Source organism: Styela clava, chromosome 2 (genome assembly GCF_964204865.1).
Source record: "Styela clava chromosome 2, kaStyClav1.hap1.2, whole genome shotgun sequence".
NCBI classification, from domain to species: Eukaryota; Metazoa; Chordata; class Ascidiacea; order Stolidobranchia; family Styelidae; genus Styela; species Styela clava.
Genome location: NC_135251.1, coordinates 10,691,963 through 10,719,827, shown reverse-complemented (window position 1 = coordinate 10,719,827; position 27,865 = coordinate 10,691,963). Strand labels below are relative to the sequence as shown.

At 36.9% G+C, this 27,865-nt stretch overlaps 1 protein-coding gene across 2 annotated transcripts in view; it reads right to left on the bottom strand.

The window, feature by feature from the left end:
- Positions 1–15,220, bottom strand: part of LOC120335843 (protein Aster-A-like) — an 85,776-nt gene extending 70,556 nt beyond the window's left edge. For both annotated transcript variants that reach the window (XM_039403455.2, XM_039403454.2), the window contains exon 1: positions 15,202–15,220. The gene's annotated coding sequence lies outside the window, so the exon portion shown is untranslated. The remainder of the gene's footprint in view (positions 1–15,201) is intronic.
- Between the last annotated feature and the right edge of the window lie 12,645 nt (positions 15,221–27,865).

Sequence of the window (27,865 nt, the reverse complement as noted above, 5' to 3'; positions counted from 1 at the left end):
TATATTTATCCCGTAAAGAATACTCCTGTAGTATGTGTACCAGGTTAGGGTTAGGACAAAATTTTGTTCAGATTCTTCACATTACAGCATTATAGTTCTATTACAGTATTATGAGTTCGACGAGTGTCTGTGTTAGCCAAGTGAATAGTCTCTCCACACAACTTGAAAGGCCATAGCCTGATGGGCCGAGACCAAATTCGATGAGCCGTGGCCCTGGCCCATGGGTTGTAAAGGAGTAACCACTTCCACTCCAGATTTGTCAGCTAAATACTGAAATACGGGATAAACAACCTACGGACCTAAATCATGACTAAAATCTGAAAATGAAGACACCATGCAGTCTGCATGTATAACCACATAACTGAAGTTAAGCTGGTTCAAAAAAAATATTTTAAATTTGGCTCGGGAGTGTCGGAAATTCACTCAACTCTATCAAATTCAACTTCCTATATTATTCTGTGTTTGACAGCCATTAGTCACTAACTTATACGGTACCGGTACCGTAGTACCGGTAGCCTATTTAAGATCTGAAGATACAGCAGATACATGGATATGTGTGCGGGTCTCATGTACTTTCTTACCTGAATAACTTCTAGTGGGCGTGGCGTAACAATTTTTGGATATATGACTCCTGACCCCTATCTGATGACGTCATCCAAAAATTACGTCACTGCGACGTCACAATAACGAAATACAGCTTGCCAAAGTATAGCGACGGTCACCCGTAATGGCGCCTACGAGTATGTCAACAAACTCAATACGTCAGCGACCTCTCTCTTATCGGGGTCGTTGTACAGAGCTCAAAATAAACACAAGAATCACAAGCGACTAAATTGTCGCCGAGGAACGTTCACGATTATGGTGGCCCATCGTTGTCACGCGTAAAATTAAAAAAAAAATGAAAAAATAAAATGAAAAAGCGAAAATAAAAAAATAGTTGTGAAAAAAAAAATAATTGAAAAAAAAGAAATGAAAAAAAAAATTGAAATTAAAAAAATAAAACGAAAAAAAAAACAAAAAAAAAAAAATTAAAAAAAAAATTGAAAAAAAAAAATTAGATAAAAAGAAAATAAAAAGGTTGACAACGATGGTCCGCCTCGTGGCCCATCGTTGTCACGCGTTTTTATTTTTAGAAAATTTGATGCTGCTTGGGACCAACGTTGTCAGGCTTAATCCTACACGCACAAATGTGTTTCCTGGGTTTCTAACTCACTACTGATTTTCATGAGCAATATTTAATAAATTCAACATAAAAATGTTCTATAAATTCTTCATGCTACAAGTTCAACCACAAGCAATATAATTATAATAATGATAAGAGAATATAGAATTGAATACGAAAATTTGTTTTTACTTGTAGAAGGTAATTTAATTTGAAAATGCTGCTTAACTGCTCAGTTGTCTGGACACTCGTGCGATGCCGGTACGGTACCGTCTGACCATGCAATCACTCATGAAAGAATGGGAGATACGGATAGTCTCGTGGAATATAGACTACTGAAACACTCTCTGCGCCTGCCCCATACCGTACAGCCGTAACGTACCGATCCAGACAAATGATAAATCGCCCTTGCTCAACCATTTATTTCAATTCATACCTCGACTCACTATATTCTACTAGGATCGAGGTATGGATTGAAATAAATGGTTGAGCACGGGCGATTTATCATTTGTCTGGATCGGTACTGCACGGTATGGGGCAGGCGCAGAGAGTGTCTCAGTAGTCTATATTCTACGAGACTATCCGTATCTCCTATTCTTTCATGAGTGATTGCATGGCTACCGGTACGGTCAGACGCAAAGGGACTATAACCGACTACCGGTATTTGGTAAGACGGTACGGTACCGGCATCGCGAGTGTCCAGACAACTGAGTAGTTAAGCAGCATTCTCCAATTCAATTACCTTCTACACGTAAAAACAAATTTTCCGAATTTTCGTATTCAATTCTATATTCTCTTATAATTATTATAAATAGATTACGTCTTGTTAAACTTGTAGCATGGAGAATTTATAGAACATTTTCATATTGAATATTGCTCAAGAAAGTCAGTAGTGAGTTGGAAACCCAGGGAACACATTTGTGCGCGTAGGATTATTCCTGACAACGTTGGTCCCAAGCAGAAGCAAATTTTCTAAAAATAAAAACGCGTGACAACGATGGGCCACGAGGCGGACCATCGTTGTCAACCTTTTTATTTTCTTTTTATTCAATTTTTTTTTTTTTTTTTTTTTCAAATTTTTTTTTTTTTAATTTTTTTTTTACCATTCTATTTTTTTCGTTTTTATTTTCGATTTTTTTTTTAATTTTAATTTTTTTTATCATTTTTTTTCAATTATTTTTATGTTTTTTCACAACTATTTTTTTATTTTCGGTTTTTTATTTTATTTTTTATTTTTATTTTCAATTTTACGCGTGACAACGATGGGCCACCATACACGATATCCCATTCTGACCAATTTCTGTCCATCAATAGCTCATGTATCGTGCTACAATCTAAAATAGAGCGTTATACAATACAACTCTAACCAAGGCTTTAGACAAGCAGAAAATACATGTTATTTTACGCGATGGTTGAAGTTGGGTACCACACACATAAAGACTTATTATTTTATGTCCAGCAATAGCTCATGTATTGTGCTACGATCTATTAATAGGGTGATATACGATACCGCTCTGAGCTAGGCTTTAGACAAACAGAAAGAACACTTAATTCACGCAATGATTGAGGTTAGGTGCCGCAGACATAAAGACTTGTTATTTAATATCCAGAGACTGATCATGTATTGGGCCACATTTTATTAATAGGACGTGGAACGCTTTCACTCTATGCAAGGCTTTAGACAAGCAGAAACCGACATATTAATTTGCCTTAGCGCAATGAATGTAGTTTCTTACCTCGATAACTTATACTTATCTTAGCGTAACAATTTTTGCATATATCATTCCTGACCCTCACCTGACTTCGTCATCCAAAAATTACGTCAATGCGATGTCACAATAACGAAATCGAGCTTGCCCAATAATAGCGACCATAATGCAATCGTGATAAATACGCCTGTGTGTCCGCTATGGATGTAGTTTCTTACCTCAATAACTTATACTTATCTTAGCGTAACAATTATTGCATATAATAGTCCTGACCCTCACCTGACTTCATGTTCCAAAAATTACGTCAATGCGACTTCACAATAACGAAATAGTGCTTGCCTAATAATAGCGACCATAATGCAATCGTGATAAATACGCCTGTGTGTCCGCTATGGATGTAGTTTCTTATCTCAATAACTTCTAGTTAACTTAGCGAAACAATTTTTGCATATATCATTCCTGACCCTCACCTGACTTTGTCATCCAAAAATTACGTCACTGCAACGTCACAATAACGAAATAACGCTTGCCCAATATTAGCGACGATTACGAGCAATGCCACCTATGGATGTAGTTTTTTACCTCAATAACTTATACTTATCTTAGCGTAACAATTTTTGCATATATCATACCTGACCTTGCCCTGACTTCGTCATCTAAAAATTACGTCAATGCGAATTCACAATAACGAAATAGAGCTTGCCTAATAATAGCGACCATAATGCAATCGTGATAAATACGTCTGTGTGTCCGCTATGGATGTAGTTTCTTACCTCAATAACTTCTAGTTATCTTAGCGTAACAATTTTTGCATATAATATTCATGACCTTCACCTGACTTCGTCATCCAAAAATTACGTCACGGCAACGTCACAATAACGAAATAGAGCTTGCTCAATAATAGCGACGATTACTATTAATGCCACCTATGGATGTAGTTTCTTACCTCAATAACTTATACTTATCTTAGCGTAACAATTATTGCATATATTATTCCTGACCCTCACCTAACTTCATGTTCCAAAAATTACGTCAATGCGACTTCACAATAACGAAATAGAGCTTGCCTAATAATAGCGACCATAATGCAATCGTGATAAATACGTCTGTGTGTCCGCTATGGATGTAGTTTCTTACCTCAATAACTTCTAGTTAACATAGCGTAACAATTTTTGCATATAATATTCATGACCTTCACCTGACTTCGTCATCCAAAAATTACGTCACTGCAACGTCACAATAACGAAATAGAGCTTGCTCAATAATAGCGACGATTACTATTAATGCCACCTATGGATGTAGTTTCTTACCTCAATAACTTATACTTATCTTAGCGTAACAATTATTGCATATATTATTCCTGACCCTCACCTGACTTCATGTTCCAAAAATTACGTCAATGCGACTTCACAATAACGAAATAGAGCTTGCCTAATAATAGCGACCATAATGCAATCGTGATAAATACGTCTGTGTGTCCGCTATGGATGTAGTTTCTTACCTTAATAACTTCTAGTTAACTTAGCGTAACAATTTTTGCATATAATATTCATGACCTTCACCTGACTTCGTCATCCAAAAATTACGTCACTGCAACGTCACAATCACGAAATAACGCTTGCCCAATAATAGCGACGATCACTAGTAATGACACCTATGGATGTAGTTTCGTACCTCAATAACTTCTAGTTAACTTAGCGTAACAGTTTTCGCATATAATAATCCTGACCCTCACCTGATTTCGTCATCAAAAAATTACGTCAATGCGAATTCACAATAACGAAATAGAGCTTGCCCAATAATAGCGACGATATTCGTAATGACACCTATGGATGTAGTTTCTTACCTCAATAACTTCTAGTTATCTTAGCGTAACAATTTTTGCATATAATATTCATGACCCTCACCTAACTTCATGTTCCAAAAATTACGTCAATGCGAGTTCACAATAACGAAATAGAGCTTGCCTAATAATAGCGACCATAATGCAATCGTGATAAATACGTCTGTGTGTCCGCTATGGATGTAGTTTCTTACCTCAATAACTTCTAGTTAACATAGCGTAACAATTTTTGCATATAATATTCATGACCTTCACCTGACTTCGTCATCCAAAAATTACGTCACTGCAACGTCACAATCACGAAATAACGCTTGCCCAATAATAGCGACGATCACTAGTAATGACACCTATGGATGTAGTTTCGTACCTCAATAACTTCTAGTTAACTTAGCGTAACAGTTTTCGCATATAATAATCCTGACCCTCACCTGATTTCGTCATCAAAAAATTACGTCAATGCGAATTCACAATAACGAAATAGAGCTTGCCCAATAATAGCGACGATATTCGTAATGACACCTATGGATGTAGTTTCTTACCTCAATAACTTATACTTATCTTAGCGTAACAATTATTGCATATATTATTCCTGACCCTCACCTAACTTCATGTTCCAAAAATTACGTCAATGCGACTTCACAATAACGAAATAGAGCTTGCCTAATAATAGCGACCATAATGCAATCGTGATAAATACGTCTGTGTGTCCGCTATGGATGTAGTTTCTTATCTCAATAACTTCTAGTTAACTTAGCGAAACAATTTTTGCATATATCATTCCTGACCCTCACCTGACTTTGTCATCCAAAAATTACGTCACTGCAACGTCACAATAACGAAATAACGCTTGCCCAATATTAGCGACGATTACGAGCAATGCCACCTATGGATGTAGTTTTTTACCTCAATAACTTATACTTATCTTAGCGTAACAATTTTTGCATATATCATACCTGACCTTGCCCTGACTTCGTCATCTAAAAATTACGTCAATGCGAATTCACAATAACGAAATAGAGCTTGCCTAATAATAGCGACCATAATGCAATCGTGATAAATACGTCTGTGTGTCCGCTATGGATGTAGTTTCTTACCTCAATAACTTCTAGTTATCTTAGCGTAACAATTTTTGCATATAATATTCATGACCTTCACCTGACTTCGTCATCCAAAAATTACGTCACGGCAACGTCACAATAACGAAATAGAGCTTGCTCAATAATAGCGACGATTACTATTAATGCCACCTATGGATGTAGTTTCTTACCTCAATAACTTATACTTATCTTAGCGTAACAATTATTGCATATATTATTCCTGACCCTCACCTAACTTCATGTTCCAAAAATTACGTCAATGCGACTTCACAATAACGAAATAGAGCTTGCCTAATAATAGCGACCATAATGCAATCGTGATAAATACGTCTGTGTGTCCGCTATGGATGTAGTTTCTTACCTCAATAACTTCTAGTTAACATAGCGTAACAATTTTTGCATATAATATTCATGACCTTCACCTGACTTCGTCATCCAAAAATTACGTCACTGCAACGTCACAATAACGAAATAGAGCTTGCTCAATAATAGCGACGATTACTATTAATGCCACCTATGGATGTAGTTTCTTACCTCAATAACTTATACTTATCTTAGCGTAACAATTATTGCATATATTATTCCTGACCCTCACCTGACTTCATGTTCCAAAAATTACGTCAATGCGACTTCACAATAACGAAATAGAGCTTGCCTAATAATAGCGACCATAATGCAATCGTGATAAATACGTCTGTGTGTCCGCTATGGATGTAGTTTCTTACCTTAATAACTTCTAGTTAACTTAGCGTAACAATTTTTGCATATAATATTCATGACCTTCACCTGACTTCGTCATCCAAAAATTACGTCACTGCAACGTCACAATCACGAAATAACGCTTGCCCAATAATAGCGACGATCACTAGTAATGACACCTATGGATGTAGTTTCGTACCTCAATAACTTCTAGTTAACTTAGCGTAACAGTTTTCGCATATAATAATCCTGACCCTCACCTGATTTCGTCATCAAAAAATTACGTCAATGCGAATTCACAATAACGAAATAGAGCTTGCCCAATAATAGCGACGATATTCGTAATGACACCTATGGATGTAGTTTCTTACCTCAATAACTTCTAGTTATCTTAGCGTAACAATTTTTGCATATAATATTCATGACCCTCACCTAACTTCATGTTCCAAAAATTACGTCAATGCGAGTTCACAATAACGAAATAGAGCTTGCCTAATAATAGCGACCATAATGCAATCGTGATAAATACGTCTGTGTGTCCGCTATGGATGTAGTTTCTTACCTCAATAACTTCTAGTTAACATAGCGTAACAATTTTTGCATATAATATTCATGACCTTCACCTGACTTCGTCATCCAAAAATTACGTCACTGCAACGTCACAATCACGAAATAACGCTTGCCCAATAATAGCGACGATCACTAGTAATGACACCTATGGATGTAGTTTCGTACCTCAATAACTTCTAGTTAACTTAGCGTAACAGTTTTCGCATATAATAATCCTGACCCTCACCTGATTTCGTCATCAAAAAATTACGTCAATGCGAATTCACAATAACGAAATAGAGCTTGCCCAATAATAGCGACGATATTCGTAATGACACCTATGGATGTAGTTTCTTACCTCAATAACTTATACTTATCTTAGCGTAACAATTATTGCATATATTATTCCTGACCCTCACCTAACTTCATGTTCCAAAAATTACGTCAATGCGACTTCACAATAACGAAATAGAGCTTGCCTAATAATAGCGACCATAATGCAATCGTGATAAATACGTCTGTGTGTCCGCTATGGATGTAGTTTCTTACCTCAATAACTTCTAGTTAACATAGCGTAACAATTTTTGCATATAATATTCATGACCTTCACCTGACTTCGTCATCCAAAAATTACGTCACTGCAACGTCACAATAACGAAATAGAGCTTGCTCAATAATAGCGACGATTACTATTAATGCCACCTATGGATGTAGTTTCTTACCTCAATAACTTATACTTATCTTAGCGTAACAATTATTGCATATATTATTCCTGACCCTCACCTGACTTCATGTTCCAAAAATTACGTCAATGCGACTTCACAATAACGAAATAGAGCTTGCCTAATAATAGCGACCATAATGCAATCGTGATAAATACGTCTGTGTGTCCGCTATGGATGTAGTTTCTTACCCTAATAACTTCTAGTTAACTTAGCGTAACAATTTTTGCATATAATATTCATGACCTTCACCTGACTTCGTCATCCAAAAATTACGTCACTGCAACGTCACAATCACGAAATAACGCTTGCCCAATAATAGCGACGATCACTAGTAATGACACCTATGGATGTAGTTTCGTACCTCAATAACTTCTAGTTAACTTAGCGTAACAGTTTTCGCATATAATAATCCTGACCCTCACCTGATTTCGTCATCAAAAAATTACGTCAATGCGAATTCACAATAACGAAATAGAGCTTGCCCAATAATAGCGACGATATTCGTAATGACACCTATGGATGTAGTTTCTTACCTCAATAACTTCTAGTTATCTTAGCGTAACAATTTTTGCATATAATATTCATGACCTTCACCTGACTTCGTCATCCAAAAATTACGCCAATGCGACGTCACAGTAACAAAATAGAGCTGATCACCCGTAATGGCGTCTGCGACTACGTTAACGAACTCAGTGAGGGCAGCGGCCTCCCTACCACACACACATAAGGAGGGACTTGTTAAACTCAGTGAGGGCAGCGGCCTCCCTACCACACACACATAAGGAGGGACTTGTTATTTTATGTCCAGCCATAGATCATGTATTGGGCTACAATATATTAATATGACGTTACGCGATATCACTCTAAGCAGGGCTTTAGACAAGCAGAAACGGACATATTAATTTACGTGCACATTATATGGGTGTATTTTGTATTTTGCCACCATTTATCAGTGAGGTTTATATATTAATTTGTTTTTTGTAAACTATACATTTTGGATAAGATAGTCCGGCAGAATCGGGCCTTAACATTGTTTTGGGACATAAAGTTTTTTTTTATTGTTTAGATATAATGTATATGACATATATAATGATACCCAGGTGGGTGTGGAGTAATCTTGAGCAATTTTTTTTATAGGTGGATTTAAAGTATCCGGTCCAAGATGACGCACATTCTGAACCCTAACCTGGTAACCATACAGTGTTCAGGTTGTGCGCCATCTTGGTACAAATACTTCAAGAGCACCTTTTTGTTAAAAACAATTATTTCATAACTACATGGTTTAGGTTTTCATACATAGTAACATTGAATCTCCTTACAATGTCAGAAATTCAATTTTAGTAGAATAAATGGTAGTTTATTTCACTAATACAAACCAAGATCCATCGACAGCATCTAGCCACTTTCTATTGCGCTCTTCAAACTACATCTGGCATTTCGTTTTCCTAGTTTAAGCTTAGGGACTTGGGAAATATTTTATTAGTTGAATTGGATTGGAATATTTGACCTCGTCTTTCACTCCGAACAAGGCCATGTAATACCATCCACTGGTATCTAAAGATGTGTAACGTGTTTTCTTTTGGAAGAACCGCAACCTTTCAGTGCTGCATTGACTTTGGCAAAATTAATATATCCTTGTGGAGATAGAAGGTATGCGTATGCGAAACCGAGATGTGCACCTGTTATGCCAACATAGTTGAGTCAAACGTTTTGAATACTAGTACATCACACGCATATTCCTGCGTGCTTCGGTTATACGTGGTAACGCGCACATTTTTGCGCACATGCATCAAATTCCATTTGATTATTGAGCTATAGGTTTTTGACGAGCTTTTGTGTATGATTTCATTCCATAGAATTTGTATGCTGTTCTAAAGAATACTAGTTTCAGCTTTTTCATTCATTCAAACCGCGTGTTGAAAGTAAGTTTTGTAATATTGCGGGTTGGTTTCCAACATCCTTAAATCGGTGATGCCAGTAAATCTTTAATACAAAAAGATCAGTAACATCTGCAATAAAAACAGCAGTACCCACTCAAATGACAGCTGGGGGATGGATACTCTTAGTATCTGCTCCATCGCGTGCCTCTTACAGTCTTACCAGTTTACATGAGTGCCAATTGGTATCTAAGCTCAGCCAGAGACAAAAAGTTTCGGACTGCAGTTGGCGTGACGAAATGTTTTTAAATATATATTCTACAATAAGATTATTTGATTGCATAGTGCATACTACTGAAAGTTCCGCCTTATATGTCTTTTCCCTTTGCACTATTCCTTTACTGATATTCGATAATATGACGCTCATCTGACATAGTTCTTAAAGTGTGTAGATGGGTACAATCTTTTTCACGCTGTTCAGCTGGGAATGCGCGAATATATATAAGAATTGCTAATATTGGTTTATAATGCGATGAAATCCCATCTTAGCATTTCTGCCTCTCGCAATTGCTGCGTATACTTATCGGGGAAGTTCTGTGGCGTGGTTATCAAATAAAAAAAAACATGGAAGTATTTTTTCTACTTCTCTACTACTATCAAACCTTGACATTTTGTGAAAACTTTTTTCCATGCAACCTTTTTTAAAACATCCCCAACAACCACAATTACTTCTGTTATTAAACTTCCGAAACAAACACATAAAATCATCAACAGATGAATATCACCAAGTAGATATTGCTGAATTGATCTTTATTTTACCATTTTGCATGTAATTCTTTTTGGTAAACCTGTTATCTATCGTAAATACAGCACATTTGACAATGTTGTAGTGTGACTATTTTAGCCTCACATTTTTGATATTTGTAGTTAGAGCTCTTGGGGCTCTGTCAAACAAAGTTACATACAAAATATTGGTTGTAAATTGCAAAACATGATCATGTTCTTGGAATAACTTGGCATTTTACCACCCGTATATCATTCATTGTTGAGAATATTATTAAAATCATAAAATTTAAAAATCCGTTTTCGTGAAATTTTTGTTGTAGCTGAATTCCAGGGACAGCATGACAACAGGCAAGAGAAGCACGATCGCCTCTTTTAGTTTATGACAGGGTTTCATGAAAGGGGACCCCGTCCTCCTTGGAGGCGCTGATCGGTTATCTGGGAGCACGAACAAACAGATGGAAATGCGAATATATAATAACAATGTATTTTTATAGAAGAGAAGAAGCAAAAGTGTTGAGAGTCTTTGGTAGTTTGAAAAGCATTGGCATGGAACATAAGAATGAACTACATTCTTTCCCAGGGATATACTATAAAATGTAGCAATTTTCTCATTCTTGTTCTCGTGATATCATTATCTTTCACTGCGTCGTCGTGATCATCCCGCTGCATAACAATTCTCGCCAACAAATAATTGACTGTTCTCCACCGGGTGTATATCCACTTGAACCACTGGCGACTACATTAGCAGGCTTGTACTGTTAATTGCAACAAAAAACGGGTATTTTGAAATAGTACTCTTTATTTTACGCGTATGTTTCGACAGTATTTCCATATACTGTATATGGGTCGCGACCCAAAGCTGGGCTCAACAAATACCTAGAAAGTATCGATTTTATTTCCTAGTAAATTTGGTGCTTGCGTAGTTTGTGCACCAAGATTGCGCACAACCTGAACATAGTATTGTAACAGGTTATGGTTCAGGTTGTGCGTCATTATGATGCACAGGTTTGACAAAAAACACTAATACAAATATCGAGCCGTAAAAAAAGTGCTCAAGGCTGCAAACTCCACACCCATGTAGAAATGATGGGCAATGACCCCAAGATGAATACTCACAAATAAAAAAAAATTTATGTCTGAAATCAAACTTGGGCCAAAAAGGTCCCCTTATCTGCCGGACTAAGACTTTGGATGGACTTTGGATAATGAGAAACAGGCATATTAATTTACGGTCCCCCAATGAGTGTAGTGCCACATATACAAAGGCAAATATTTTACGAATCTTGACATTCTATCCCTATAGTCGGATTCGGAAGACTTTTGACACAGGGTACTCAGATTCTCAAAAAGGACAATGAAAATATTTGAGACAGACGTGTGAATAATTATGCACTACTTTAATGTGTGCTGTATTTGTGATTTCCATTTTACTCCCCTTTCTCTGCGCGACTATGACATAGGCATTTTACTTGTTCTGATTAAAATTTGGCTTTGTTTGGTGCCTATTTCAATTTTGAAAAGCGCTATAATTTTATAGAACACCCACGTTCTACCGAAAGACAAACGTTTAGACATATTGGGTTCCTATACATAGCCGTTGCTATCATTGTATTTAAAGTTTTCTTTTTTCGGAAGTTTGTCAGAAGATGCTTCTGTGCTGAGGAAATTGAATAGATCATTTCATAAACATTAAAAACGAAATTGACAATTACTCATATAATTTACCTATTGAGCTCATTGCTCATTACAATCATCCAATATGATTATAAGTTCTATTTAAAACGTAACGACAGATAGATGAGAGATGCATCCTGGAAATTAACTCAGGATTGTGAACGAATGCTTAATTATCGATTGCGCTTGAAGTCGAATCCATTCCAAATTTCAACAGTTAGAAAATTGAAGAGCCTATAAATATGGTCTTCTTTCATCCTTTTTCACATTTCCCCTGAATTACTTGGAGATCAAATACTATACCACTTCCTCCACTATGTCAAATTTCTGTTAACCATTTTTAGTTCAAAGATCGGTATGAGAACAGAAAACATTTTTCTTAATATTTCGCTGTTAGTGAACCGCAAGATGAAAAAGGTCTGGAAACATTGTAGTGGTATTAACATTTGAAGGATCTTAACATTGTTTCACGTCTTATGAATAAAGGTAGGACGAATACATGACGTACGGAAGGACATCAAATAACAAGGCTTTAGTTGTGTGGTAAAAAAATACACTCATAGCGTACTCGCAAGCGCCATTATTACGGCTTTATTATCGTCGCTATTATTAGGCAAGCTCTAGTTCGTGATTGGGAGGATGCAGTGACGTAATTTTTGGATGACGAAGTCAGGTGAGGGTCAGGAATCATATATGCAATAATTGTTACGCTAAGATAAGTATAAGTTATTGAGGTAAGAAACTACATCCATAGGTGGCATTAATAGTAATCGTCGCTACTATTGAGCAAGCTCTATTTCGTTATTGTGACGTTGGAGTGACGTAATTTTTGGATGACGAAGTCAGGTGAAAGTCATGAATATTATATGCAAAAATTGTTACGCTAAGTTAACTAGAAGTTATTGAGGTAAGAAACTACATCCATAGCGGACACACAGACGTATTTATCACGATTGCATTATGGTCGCTATTATTAGGCAAGCTCTATTTCGTTATTGTGAAGTCGCATTGACGTAATTTTTGGAACATGAAGTCAGGTGAGGGTCAGGAATAATATATGCAATAATTGTTACGCTAAGATAAGTATAAGTTATTGAGGTAAGAAACTACATCCATAGGTGGCATTAATAGTAATCGTCGCTATTATTGAGCAATCTCTATTTCGTTATTGTGACGTTGCAGTGACGTAATTTTTGGATGACGAAGTCAGGTGAAGGTCATGAATATTATATGCAAAAATTGTTACGCTAAGTTAACTAGAAGTTATTGAGGTAAGAAACTACATCCATAGCGGACACACAGACGTATTTATCACGATTGCATTATGGTCGCTATTATTAGGCAAGCTCTATTTCGTTATTGTGAAGTCGCATTGACGTAATTTTTGGAACATGAAGTCAGGTGAGGGTCAGGAATAATATATGCAATAATTGTTACGCTAAGATAAGTATAAGTTATTGAGGTAAGAAACTACATCCATAGGTGGCATTAATAGTAATCGTCGCTATTATTGAGCAAGCTCTATTTCGTTATTGTGAATTCGCATTGACGTAATTTTTAGATGACGAAGTCAGGACAAGGTCAGGTATGATATATGCAAAAATTGTTACGCTAAGATAAGTATAAGTTATTGAGGTAAAAAACTACATCCATAGGTGGCATTGCTCGTAATCGTCGCTAATATTGGGCAAGCGTTATTTCGTTATTGTGACGTTGCAGTGACGTAATTTTTGGATGACAAAGTCAGGTGAGGGTCAGGAATGATATATGCAAAAATTGTTTCGCTAAGTTAACTAGAAGTTATTGAGATAAGAAACTACATCCATAGCGGACACACAGGCGTATTTATCACGATTGCATTATGGTCGCTATTATTAGGCAAGCACTATTTCGTTATTGTGAAGTCGCATTGACGTAATTTTTGGAACATGAAGTCAGGTGAGGGTCAGGACTATTATATGCAATAATTGTTACGCTAAGATAAGTATAAGTTATTGAGGTAAGAAACTACATCCATAGCGGACACACAGGCGTATTTATCACGATTGCATTATGGTCGCTATTATTGGGCAAGCTCGATTTCGTTATTGTGACATCGCATTGACGTAATTTTTGGATGACGAAGTCAGGTGAGGGTCAGGAATGATATATGCAAAAATTGTTACGCTAAGATAAGTATAAGTTATCGAGGTAAGAAACTACATTCATTGCGCTAAGGCAAATTAATATGTCGGTTTCTGCTTGTCTAAAGCCTTGCATAGAGTGAAAGCGTTCCACGTCCTATTAATAAAATGTGGCCCAATACATGATCAGTCTCTGGATATTAAATAACAAGTCTTTATGTCTGCGGCACCTAACCTCAATCATTGCGTGAATTAAATGTTCTTTCTGTTTGTCTAAAGCCTAGCTCAGAGCGGTATCGTATATCACCCTATTAATAGATCGTAGCACAATACATGAGCTATTGCTGGACATAAAATAATAAGTCTTTATGTGTGTGGTACCCAACTTCAACCATCGCGTAAAATAACATGTATTTTCTGCTTGTCTAAAGCCTTGGTTAGAGTTGTATTGTATAACGCTCTATTTTAGATTGTAGCACGATACATGAGCTATTGATGGACAGAAATTGGTCAGAATGGGATATCGTGAACGTTCCTCGGCGACAATTTAGTCGCTTGTGATTCTTGTGTTTATTTTGAGCTCTGTACAACGACCCCGATAAGAGAGAGGTCGCTGACGTATTGAGTTTGTTGACATACTCGTAGGCGCCATTACGGGTGACCGTCGCTATACTTTGGCAAGCTGTATTTCGTTATTGTGACGTCGCAGTGACGTAATTTTTGGATGACGTCATCAGATAGGGGTCAGGAATCATATATCCAAAAATTGTTACGCCACGCCCACTAGAAGTTATTCAGGTAAGAAAGTACATGAGACCCTATGTATGCATCGGGGATGTAAGCATCGATGGATGCAAGAAATTCTAAACTCGAGAACTAAAAAGTTATCTCCATGCTATATCTATACGCTATGTAGCACTGCCCAAAAGATGACCAAACGAGTCTGAGTGAACTTACGTTTGGAAAAACCACGCAACGTCAAAGTCGCGAACCAGCATCAGCTGATTTTCGTTTCGGTCTGATACACTCACTTCCTCCGCAGCCAAAGTGACTATTGTCACTTTGTCCGCAGCAAACGAAATGGGCGCCGGTACGAGATAGCATGGAGTATATTCTCAGAGAGAGAGAGAGAGCGATTTATAGATTCGTCAACCAAAACAAATATAAATATGAAAATATAAATATGAAAGCATAAATACTAATGAATAAACACTGTTTACGGTAAAGACTAAAGGGAGCGATACGACCATACGGTCATCTAAGTTAGCTCCCCCCATATTCACTGTTATGGATAAGATTCACGGTATTGGATGACTATGTGTGTAACATGACATCTAATTATGGAGTATTATACACTTAAATAATTGTAAAAAAGCACAATTACAAGGGGCTAATGATTGAAGTCAGTTATCAGGTTTGTTGATCTATGCATACTAAGAAAAAATTTACTAGGGGTCTAGACTCTAGAGAATTAATGGCGCTCCCGAAGTATGTGCACCAAGATGGCGCATAACCTGAACCCTAACCTGATACACATACTATGTTCAGGTTGTGCGCCATCTTGGTGCACATACTTCTGGAGGTCCGAATTAATAATATGGAAAACAAATTGTGGTAATTATACCCAATGTATTTGGATAATTTTTATGGTATATGAAAAGGAATATAAATGAAGGAAATAAATAATTAAAATATTGGATTTACGAAGATAGGATTAACTTTGGTTTATAAAAAAACATTAGAGCACAATGTGAATATGAAGATCAATTTTAATGTCTACTGAAAGGGATTTTTCAGAGTACAAGAAGGGGGTTTGTAATCAAATATATAAATAACTAATATCATTAATTAACAAAGGATGAAAAATAGAACTCTGAAACCAATCGGGGTCTGTAGACATCTAAGTTCTAGTGCAGTGTTTCCCAACTCAAATGAGTCCGCGCAGCGTTTGAATGAGTCCGCAACGAGTCAGAAATTCACTGCGGGCGCAAACTATTTTGCAAAACCTAACTATCATCCAAGTTACATAAATTATAAAAGCAAGTTTATTCACATAACAATAATCGAGTCAATAATTACTGGTTACCGAGTATGGCTGGGCATATATTCGAATATTGAACTATTAGAATAGCAATTTACTATTCGAAAATTTGGTAACAGGTGACGCGACAGGTCACTTGTGCGTCGCTTACCCTTTCAAAAACAATTAGATCTCACAACTCACTCGCGGATTTCCGACGAAAACACGAGTCGGTCGGCACACGCGTCGATAGATATATATATATACCTAAGTTTCTCGCGAGTTCGAACAATTAGGATAAACTTTTTTTCTGGTAGTTGTCAATTGTGGCAACCAAAATTTGCTAACTTGAACAGGGGCAATACAAACTACTAAAAATAAAACGGAGAACACCATAAGTTTTATGGTGGTCCACGACCGATTAAAAACGCTTATTTAGACATAGCAAATTGCAAAATTTTGGGTGCTACCGTAGTATGCGTACCAGAGCATTTTCCCTTCGGATTCTTTGCTTTACTGCCTCCACATTGATATGTACAGTGCTGGAGCGCCGTAAGTGTCGAACGAACAGCTCAGATTTGTCGAATTCACAAAAATACGAATCAAAACAAAATATAATCGGGCACTTCATCCCGCATTTTTGTGCCCACGGATTGTCATGATATTTTCGGGGTAGTAGCTTATTGCTTTTATTTCGTCAACACAACAGCAGATTGAATTGAAATTAATAATAAATCAAGGCGATGAATATTTTTTTGATTCACTAATGCAGCGTTTCCCAAACTGTGTTCCGCGAGCAATTTCGAAGTGTTCCGTGGAAAAGGAATAAAAAAAACGTCTTAAATAGTCGCCATGGAGATCTATGACAGGGCTTCCCAAACTAGGGGCCGCTAAACGAATTTTAAGGGCCGCAAAGAGAACACCAATTTTACAAAACATCAAAATCGCATATTTCGAACTGTTTACCATTATTAACGAAGACAAGGGCCGCGAAAATTTTTAATATACATATATATTAAAAGGGATCGCGAGCTCAAATATTTGGGAAGCCCTGATCCATGGAACATGAAGTTGTCGCCCAACTGACCGTTCAATATCGCGTCACCATCGGCTTAAATCGTACTAACTGGAGAGGGATAGGGGCATTTTCGATAACTGTCGGCCTAGCTTTTTGACTGTTAAGTTCATTATCAAGTTTACAGCAATCATTTTGGTTTTGCTACAGGCAAACGAGTAGACTTAAAGAATAAAGGCAAAGGGTCAACTCTTCTTCCTTTATCTCTGCCTGGTTTTACTTTGAAATGCTGAAAAAATTACTCATTTTCACTAAACTCTATTAATTAGATAAATGCAACGAAATTGCAGCACGTACTTCTATCTCCATTAGACGTAACATTAGAGGCAAACACTACGTAATGCAGCGTAAACGACATAGAATGGTAAAATGAATTTATTGATTCATATACACATCATTTAAAAGAAACATTTATAATAAATGCAACATGTAAAATATTCAATCCTGTTTTACGTATTTTAAAACAATTCTGTTAGTTTTCGACGCGCATTTGACAACTTTTTCTTTATCAATTTTACCCTTTCATTTTTTGGTGTTCCGCGAGGCGAGATAAAAAGTGGAGGTGTTCAGTGGCCGAAAAAGTTTGGGAAACGCTGCACTAATATATATACTTTAATTAATTACATTTTTAATAATTACTTAATCAAGTTGTACTTTCTGGAAATTTATAGCAGATAATAGGATTTTTCTAACGGCAACAACAAATTCGCAAGATCGCAAAAAAAATATATATATATATCAAAACTAAATATAATCGGGTAATATATTCTCACATTAGTATGTTCGCAGATTGCTGTGACATTTTAAAGAAGTAATGCTTTCATCTTGTTGTAAGTCGGAGCAACCGCGAGTTACCACGAACACAATTAAATTAAAATAGAAAGACATTTAAAATTCTCGTCGTTGTCATGGATTGAATATTGTGCGACTGAAAAGGTCATTATACGCTAAAAAAGTCGGCTCTTTTAACGAACGAATTTGAGATTTGTTAAAATTCTGTTGTGTTTGGTTTTATTGCTTTTTCACACAGAGTACGGTTGCAAAAACGCACCCTGAGTCCGCAAAGGTTTTCGCCAGTGAGAAAATAGTCCGCGACCAAAAAAGGTTGGGAAACGCTGTTCTAGTGTCTACAGGGGGTGTACTGTGGAACAGGTGTACCCATTTAAAACATTTTCACCAAACAACAAAAATCTCAAAAGGTTATTGAATATATATAGTTCAAGTACCTATAGCAGTGCTATTGATAGGAAGTGGAGCTAGTGTATTTGTGGTAATTTGACAAAATATAGTAAAAAATTTACAATCAGGGATGTAGAGGGATGAATATTTAAACTCAAACTTCACTTACTATATTGTGAATAGTATACTAGTTTGAGTTTGAAAATTGTATATTAATTCGGAGAATACAAAGAATTGCGCTTTACTTAATAGAAAAAAATGAATGAGTTTCAATATTATGCTAATCCAGCCACTCATTAGGAGCGACATGATTTTCGAGTATACTTACGAAGCTGAAGCCCGTGCACCACTGGCATAACATTAGGGAATGAGACAAATATTCATTAAACTTCTAGCAACCAAATGAATTTATTTTGAGATTGTACGCCATTAAGAAAAAGGCGACAAGATCTACTTTGAGGAAAACATCAACCTGAGAACTATGTACCTTGTCAGAAAAACGAATCTCGATCAGCGAATGTCACGAAAATAATTCATTGTCACTTTCTGTCATTACAGGATACCAACGATGTATACATATCTATGAAAAGTTGATCACAGACCAGCGCATCCAGATTCTGAACCGTTCCATGCACAAAACGATTACGTTGTCTTTTTAATTGGGCTGCTGATCGATCAAAAGGGTAAATATTCGTGGTCAACGTTCGACATAAATAATGTGTACTTCGATTCCAAAGTTGTCTGCGTAGAAGCGTCCTAGGAAATGAGTAAATTTCGAAGTTGGGTCAGAATGAAAATAATAAAAAAAAACAGTGGCCGATAGCAGGCACATCACAAGAAAAATAAACGAGGAGGGGGGAATTCATATAGAACTAAAAAAGCAAGTCCGGTCACAATTCGATTGATTCCCGACTTGTCCTTACAGAAAGGATACCAGCGAAGTAGGTATACACAAGTCTAGAAAGAGAACCACAAACCAACGCGTCCACAGGGGCGGCTTATGCAGCAAAGCTGAGGGAGTCTGGTAAATAGCAAGTAGCTAGGGAAAAGCGGCAGAAATGGGGACCACGAGTCGAAAGGAAGTGGAGGGGCGCACAAGCAAGCAGTGATTGGGAAGGGAAAGCATGGAAGGGACATAAAAGAAGAGAGGCATCGTCGAGCCAGCCAAAATAAAAAGTCAAAACAGTGTAATGAAGGGACGCAAGTAAGCATCAGATTAAATAGGTATAAATATTTAAACTTGGTTCAGAATAGAGAAGCAGAACAGCATAGGGAAAAGAAGCGAGCGAGGATGATGCTATTTATTTATTTATTTTTATATATATATATAAAGAATTTAAAAAAAAATAAAAATATACTTTGAAAAAACTATGCACCTGGTTAGAAAAGTTATCAGAGAATGTTAAGGAAACAATAACAATTCGGCTTAAAATCATTAAAAATAAAAATGACAACCTTTCAAACAAAAGCAATTTTTTTTAAGGCCAATACGACTTCATTTGTAATAATATATGACAAATAAGCGAACGAGATAAATGTATAAAGTTCACCAACACTGGCAAAGACGAAGTCATCCAAGCAAAGAATAAAATTAAAGTGGAAAACAAAATAATTTATATTCAGTGTTTTTTTTTACAGAACGGATAATGCTAGTAACTTTGAAAAAAATAAATTGGCTGAAAAAAAACCACGAGAAAGAACCACATTCAGTAGTTACGCACGGCCTTTCTTCGAACCAACGCAGTAACTAAATTCATTATTGTTAGAAGTCATTAGACTTATTAAGCGTTGTTGATTAAGTAAGATTTTGTTCCCGCTATTCTCGTCGGTGACGGGTAGTCATATGAATATATATACATTATAGGCAAGGTCAGTGAAGTGAGGACCGAACAAGCAGTCGGGTGAGTTAAGAAATCGAGGCACGGTTGGCGAAAGAAGCCATGCAAGAAGTAGCAGCAAATCATCGAGAGAAGAAGAGGGGGGAGTCTGACAGAAAGCAAGTAGCAATGAGGATGCAAACCCCCACATGGAAAATATGGCAGAAATGATGACCATACGGCGGAAGGAAAAGGGGCGCACAAGCAAGCACGCTGAAATCGAAAAGAAAAAGCAGGGGAGGGACGCTGAAGCGGCAGAGAAATTTCAAAGTTGGGCCTGGGTAGATAAAAAAAAACAGTGGCGGCAAGGGACAGCAAAGGAAAAAGTAGCGAGGAGGAATTCGGCTCACCACGTATCACATAAAAAAGAGAGGGTGCCGAACCAGCCAAAGACAAATTAAACAGTTAAATGAAAGGACACAAAGATGCGGCAGAGGAAATAATTAAATTTCGAAGCGAGCCAAGTAGAAAAGCCCAACAGTTGCCAAAAGAAAAGAACAGCAGAGGAATAAATAGTAAAAAAAGAAAGTCGCACTGACGCTTTTGTATAGATTATATATATATATATATATATATATGTGTGCATAAATTTTAAGTTTTATTATAAAATAAATAAATGACGCTACATTAATTTCTACCATTTTGTCAATTTATGTCATGTTTTAAGTTTACTCGATCATTTTACGATATGTCTGTTCCACAAACCAACTCGGGAAACTCCAATTGTCATCCATACTATATTGTGAATTCTCGTCGGTTTTGCAAAAAAGTCATCAAGAAGCGGCAAATTCCTCTCATAGTCTGAAAGTTTCTTTACTTCAGTAAGCTGTTTAAGTTGTTCATGGAAAGTCCTCCGACATCAATTGTTTTTCCCGTTTCTAATGAGAATGCTTGGGTGGTATTTCCAACAGGCGTTAAACACGGACCTACACATCTTTAGAAAGCACAACAATGCAACCGCCTATAAAGTTGCAAGCTTGGATGTGCATGTTTATGCGGGAGCTGTGTGGATTTTCGATTTAATCTTTCATTACAAATGTCCTTCCTACGAAGAAAATTCGCGTGAGTTATAATTTTACCTAAAATGATGAACAGTTTTCAGAAAGAAATTATAAGCATTGAGAATTGACAAATCCGTGAGTGCTGTCAATGCATATGAAAAAACTTTGGTCTGTTTTTGAAGCGCAAGCGTAATCGAGTTAGAGAAACAAGCGATCATCAAATTGGTTTACATGGATAAAAAGCACACAAATATAAACATTCCAAACACAAAAAATGTATTTTGGGGGGTCTGCTCTTTTTCTCGATAAATTTTTTATATGCTCAAATGTTAGGATAGGATTTACATATTTTTTCCCGGGAGAGAGAAAAGCCGATACCATACCATATTGCGAACCACGGCCTCTCGTCCCGTTACCAGTCCATGTCGGATATGGGATTAGTTCAGTGTTTCCGAGTCCGCGGGGCGTTTAAATGAGTCCTCAACGAGCAATCCTGCTTTCGAAACTTTATGCAGAGTAGTATAGTTTATGTAGGTCACTAAACCTTTTACTGTCGCGGGCCACTTTCACATTTAGAAATTCATTGCGGTGCGCCAACGGTTTTACCAAACTAATCTTCGCTAATAACGCGTACGATTGCATTTTGCGAAAATCGCCGATGGTTTTCGTCAGCGTGACATTTTATTTATGCGTTAAACACCTTTACGTCGGTGTTTTTATTCTCCCTAAATCACATATTTCCCTCAACATATATGTCTTGTGACACGACAACGATGATAATACCTTTTTTGTACTCTCACAGAATTGTGAATCAGGTGAAAGTCATTATACACATTCATTGGCGACGAGATGCTAAGGACAAACAAAGGTGTGAATCCGCGATGCACATTTTTCGATTGAAAACCAACAATATAAAATACTGAAAATAAAACCGAAACAATGTATATAAATTTTGTTGTAGGAGGCTCGCGACAGATTAAAAACGCTTCTTCAGGGATTGCTGGCAAACGATCCGACAGTAATTTCTGTGCAAAAGTTAGTGTAGTAGTGTGATAAATTTTATTCACAACGGTAGCAGTAGCATCAGAATGCCCAATTTTTTCTAGTTCCAAGCGAGGAAAGAATCGGAATCGGAAAAACTGTGAATTAGATGAATTAGATAAGTTTAAGCAGTCATGCAAGGGTTTGAGAATGTTTATTATACGCTGTTTAGATAACACATGGATACTTTTCACGTTTTTTTGAGAAATCGAAAAATAAAAATTAGACAGGCCGTAGATCTGAATAAATTTGAAATAAATGATGAAACATTTACTCCGGTACAATTATATAATCAAACTAACAAATTGAACGGAGTATAAAAATTGCAAATTTTAAGGGCAATTTCATCGAGAATGCGCCCGCAGAGCCGAGATTATTAAAAGCGGTGGAATTTTTGTACAGTTCATTCGTTTTGTGTAGGACCGTATTACCAGTCGATCCAGTGGTGTAGCATCCACCCCCGCAACCCCCGCGGTCGCGGGGGAGCACAGCGAAAAGGGGCCCCAAGCGGTTAAAATTTAGAAATTTGAGCCGCAAAACCAAAAGCTGCATTGCAAAAGCAGTAATGCACATCTTAAAATGTTGATGTTAGTTCTGCTCAAATCGTTTTGTTACGTAACAATGCCGGAGTCGTCAATTTTCGGCGTCGTGTGGTTTGATCGCACCGGCCACCGGCACAATTACGAAGGCTGTCAAATTGATGTCGAAAGCAAAACCTCTCAGTGGCGCAAAAAAACGAAGAATAAGGGGCAGAAGAGGAAGAACGTATGAAAAAAAAAGCAACCAAGATAAACGAAATATTTAAACCAAAATTGAAACAATTAGACTTGAGAATACCGAACGTAACTGAGGAGGAATCAAGCCTAGCACCGGTGGTATCGGTAGAAAACCAGATGCGTGTTCAATCTTCAAAAGTGATGGCGCCGGCGCGAATGAATTTTCTTCCAAAACTTACACGACAGTTATATATCACAGTTAAGCTACTGATTTTTGAAGCAAATTGAAATAATTGATATGACGAAGATGGTGGATGAGTTTGCTAACACGAAAGCGCAAATTTTAGATTACCAAACTTACCATAGCCTTTTTATAGCGACATGTTATGCTTTTTGACAAAAAAATTTTTTTTTTTTTAGCTTATGTCCGAGAGTTTTTTGGGGTCATTTCCACGAAATACGAGAGTCTTGCTACGCCACTGAGTCGATCGCAAGTTATTTTGAAGATTTTCGTCGATCGCGGTCGGAAGCAGGTTGGCCACCCCTGATATATAAGATAACCAATCTAATCTAAAGTATATTAAATCAATTTGTATTTTACTAAAATACATTTTACGCCGTGAGATTTTATAGCAGACATAGGGATCTTTCTAACGTTTATATCTTAAAAATAATTCGAGCGGCAGCTTTGCGATAGAGTGGATTCAGTGCTGCAAGTACAGGTCAGATTTGTCGAATTTGCAAAATGACATGCATGGCATTGCCGCATTGGGGATACATTTATTTTGTTGACGCAGCCGCAGGTGAAATTGAAGACAATTAAATTAATAAAGCAAGACATTTTAAATATGCCCGTTAGGCTTGCACGTAATTTACGGAATTACGGAATTATTTCGAGTTACGGAAGCTAAGTTACGAATTACGTAAATTCGTAATTATTGGTCGAGCGCTTTCGCGATTGAAACGAGCTCTCTTCAGAGCAGTCAATTCCGTCGATTGTAAAAAATTATAGTTTGTTAGAGTTCCGGTGTTCGCAGCCGTTTTTCTCTCTCTTGTTACGCAGATGGAGAAGGCATAACGCGTTGCCATTTACTAACCTATTATCAACTTATCTAGCATGGCAAATGTACATATTAAGCGTAGATATGGCATAGAATTGTGTTGAGACCGATGGACGCCAACACACCTGGTTTCAACTTCTTCGGGTGAAATGACTAAAGAATGTAAGAGATCAACTTACCAAACATGGTCTATATGTAAATGCCGTGATAATTAATGTCGCGATTATCAAACAGCAATATGACGACGGAAGAGAAATTGCGTAATGAACCAACGCAACTTAGTCTTTTCGGCATCGGTAAAGCGACTCAGACGGCAGAGAAACAACAAAAAGACGGGATTTCCCATGTTTATTCTGCGCGAGATCCATTTTCTATTACAAAATCCTGATGTTCTGTTACCGGTTTTATCGTTATATATCTGTCCGTACTTGGCCTTGTTTTCACAATGCCTCGCACTATTTCGGCCAAATATGTCTTTACAAAACCTTTGAGTCTTTACCAAATGCGGCAACTTATTTTGATTTATCGTCGACTCAAATACCACCGGCACTCGACCAAACTTGTGTCGATCTTAGCCGATAGGATTGTCGACTTGAGTTAGAAAAGTAAATTAATATTTTCGTGAGTGCAAAATAAATGTCACAAAATGCATTGTTTTGCGATATAACTTTGTATTTTCGGAGAAGGCATGTCATATAAGTACGGTATTTAAATTATGCGCAAATAACTAATATTTGATCTAAATTTATCGCAAATAATGTTATAACATTTAGGCCGCGAAATGATTTAATGTAAAAAGAAGCATGGTAATCGGAATATCGTCAATAAGTCGGCATCAATAATTATTATAAAATGCTAACTAGGTAGTAAAGTCGGATAATGTAAAAAAAACGGTACAATAACAGGTCTTCGTCGCGAGGCAAGCGCAAGTATAATCAAACGAGAGAATACGCTCGTCGTTGATTTATAAATTAGAAACCCGGAATTTTTATTTAATACGAAACTCGTATTAATACGTTAATACGATTTAAAAAAAGTCAACTATTGTTTCATAAATATTACCACTTACCAGTGTTGGTAATGATAAAATTGATCGCATAAAATTGGGTGATAAAGTTGATAAAGGAAAATCAAAGCTAACACAAAAAATAAAAATCAGAATAAAATTAATTTGAATTCACTCCTCGATATTTGTCTTTAGCATCTGTCGCCGCCGTGTAGTACTGGCAGAAATATGAAAACCAAACTGTCCCAACTGTCGATATCCCATTCGGAATAGAAGTGGTTTAAATTGGTTGTTATGATAGGTTTAAAAGTGTGAAAAAAAATATCGCAATTACGGGGTCATTACGTAATCGATTTGGCCGTAATTACGGAATTGATTTTTGTCAATTACGTGCAAGCCTAATGCCCGTATCGGTCATGGATTGATTACTTTGCGCAACGCATCAATATTCGTTGAAAAAGACGCTTTACTAATTAACAACTGGCGTAATTGCGCGACTCTTTCAGAGGCCGTTCAGCGAGGCGATGAATATTTATTTTTGATTTACTAATATACTTTATATGTATTTTTCTTGTACTAAATTAAATTGTACTCTGCGGGATTTCAAATCAGATCTTGAAAATTTTCCTAACGACGATAACGAATTCAAGATCGCAAAAATACGTATCAAAACTAAATACAATCAGTCAGTTTATCTCCTATTTTAATCCACAGATTGCCGAGGTATTTTAGAATAATAATGTTTTTATTTTGTCGTAAGAAGACGCATCTGCGAGTTACGTTGAACACAATTAAATTACGGTAATATATCAAGACATTTTAGATTCTTGTTGTTGTCAAGAATTTAATATTTCAAGCGACAGAAAAGTCATTATACGCTGAAAAGTCGGCTCTTTTAACAAACGCGTAATCGCGGCGACTGTTCTAGAAAATGGAAATTTCCAATTTTAAACCCCTCTTTTGAAAATCCTGGCTGCGCCCTTGCATGTGCATTGACGAATATACCCAGATTTCGACAAACTAGTGGTGCAAGTTCAGGGACAAACAAGGCTCCCATTAAAATTTGTAAATGTGGTTAATAAACTGACTTCGTTAAAATTCTGTTGTGTTTGGTTTAATTGCTTTTTCACAAAGATTTCGATTACAATTAATGCATTATGAGTCTGCAACGATTTTCACCCGTGAGAAAATAGCCCGCGACCAAAAAGGTTGGGAAACGCTGGATCATTAGTTAGGTATTTATTTTCGGAAGCATGAACTTGATGGTAGAGGAAGCCGAAACCGACCATCGGTTACGTGAACCACCCTACGGCGGCGAGGAGTCCAGCTATCCTCTCGCACATAACTATCCTCGCATGGGATTCGAACGTGCGAACCCACGCAGAGTAATCAGAGGTGCGGTGGCGAGCGTATTCATAAGCCTTAGCCTTAGCACGATGAGCCATGTTAATAGGTGTCGAAAGATTCTGGGTGTGTACAGAAGGATTCTAAGGGTTCATTTGCCAAAAAAGTTAATTTGTTTAGCTTGCATTTATTCGTTTATTTTCCACTACCGGTAGCTGATCGGTGCATCAGCTCACAGCAGATCAAAATTGAAGCGCGCGCGCAATAAGTGTGGTTTTATTTCTTCGACTTGAAAATCACCAGGGATGAGAATCTCGCTGCGCGAACAATCCTTGTGTTTTGTTTTTGCTGTTCACAAATCACCGTGAACAACCAACTATTTAGAGCTGAAGTTTACGAACGAAATTTACTATTTCGATAATTAAGTTCAAGCACGATAACAACTTCGATGGAAGAACCTTAGCGCTGAGGGCGAATCTATCCTAAACATTATAAGACGTCGCAGTGATAAGAAAAAATACGTTTTTTACCACGGAATACCTCACCACGATGACGACAGCTTCAACAAAAAGATATACCCCATCTCAACTAAGGACTCCTTTAGGTCAAATAAAAATGCAGAAAAAAGAAATTTGGTGAAGAATGTACCTGTAAGACCATCGCGTACCACAGTTTGGGAATCACTGATCTACATGAATCAACTAGTAATAGTAAATAACACAGATTTTTGTGCAATTTATGTATGATTTTAGACGCACACAAATCTCCCAACTACATGCCTCAAAAATGTCCCTTCAAGGACTTGTATTAATTATCAATATTAATTGTATGAATATCACTGCATATAAACACTCTATCTCAGTGATTCTCAAACGGTGGGGCGCGCCACACAAGGAGGACGTAGACAATTTTTTGAGAGGACGTGAAGCCAAATAAAAATATTACTTAGATTTGATCTTGCCCGCCTTATTTTGTATATTTAAATTTCAAAACTTTCCATTTATTTCATTATTTAAGTTCCATCCAAGTATTTTTTGAATAAAACATACTTTCGCCTTACTATCTGTTATTTGTAGCTTATTGTTAGCTAGCTATTTTTTGAGGTGGGGCGCGAGATGTGACAAATTCTGAACCACTGTTCTAACGCTTTGCCTAAGTATTACATATGTTCTCACTCAGAATTTCATTTGCTCACTTAACCCTAAGTCATGACAGTGAGATAGGTGTAGCAAAATGGAACACCACATTTTCAGACACCACTAAATGACCACTTGTTACAAAAATCACAAAAAACATCAATG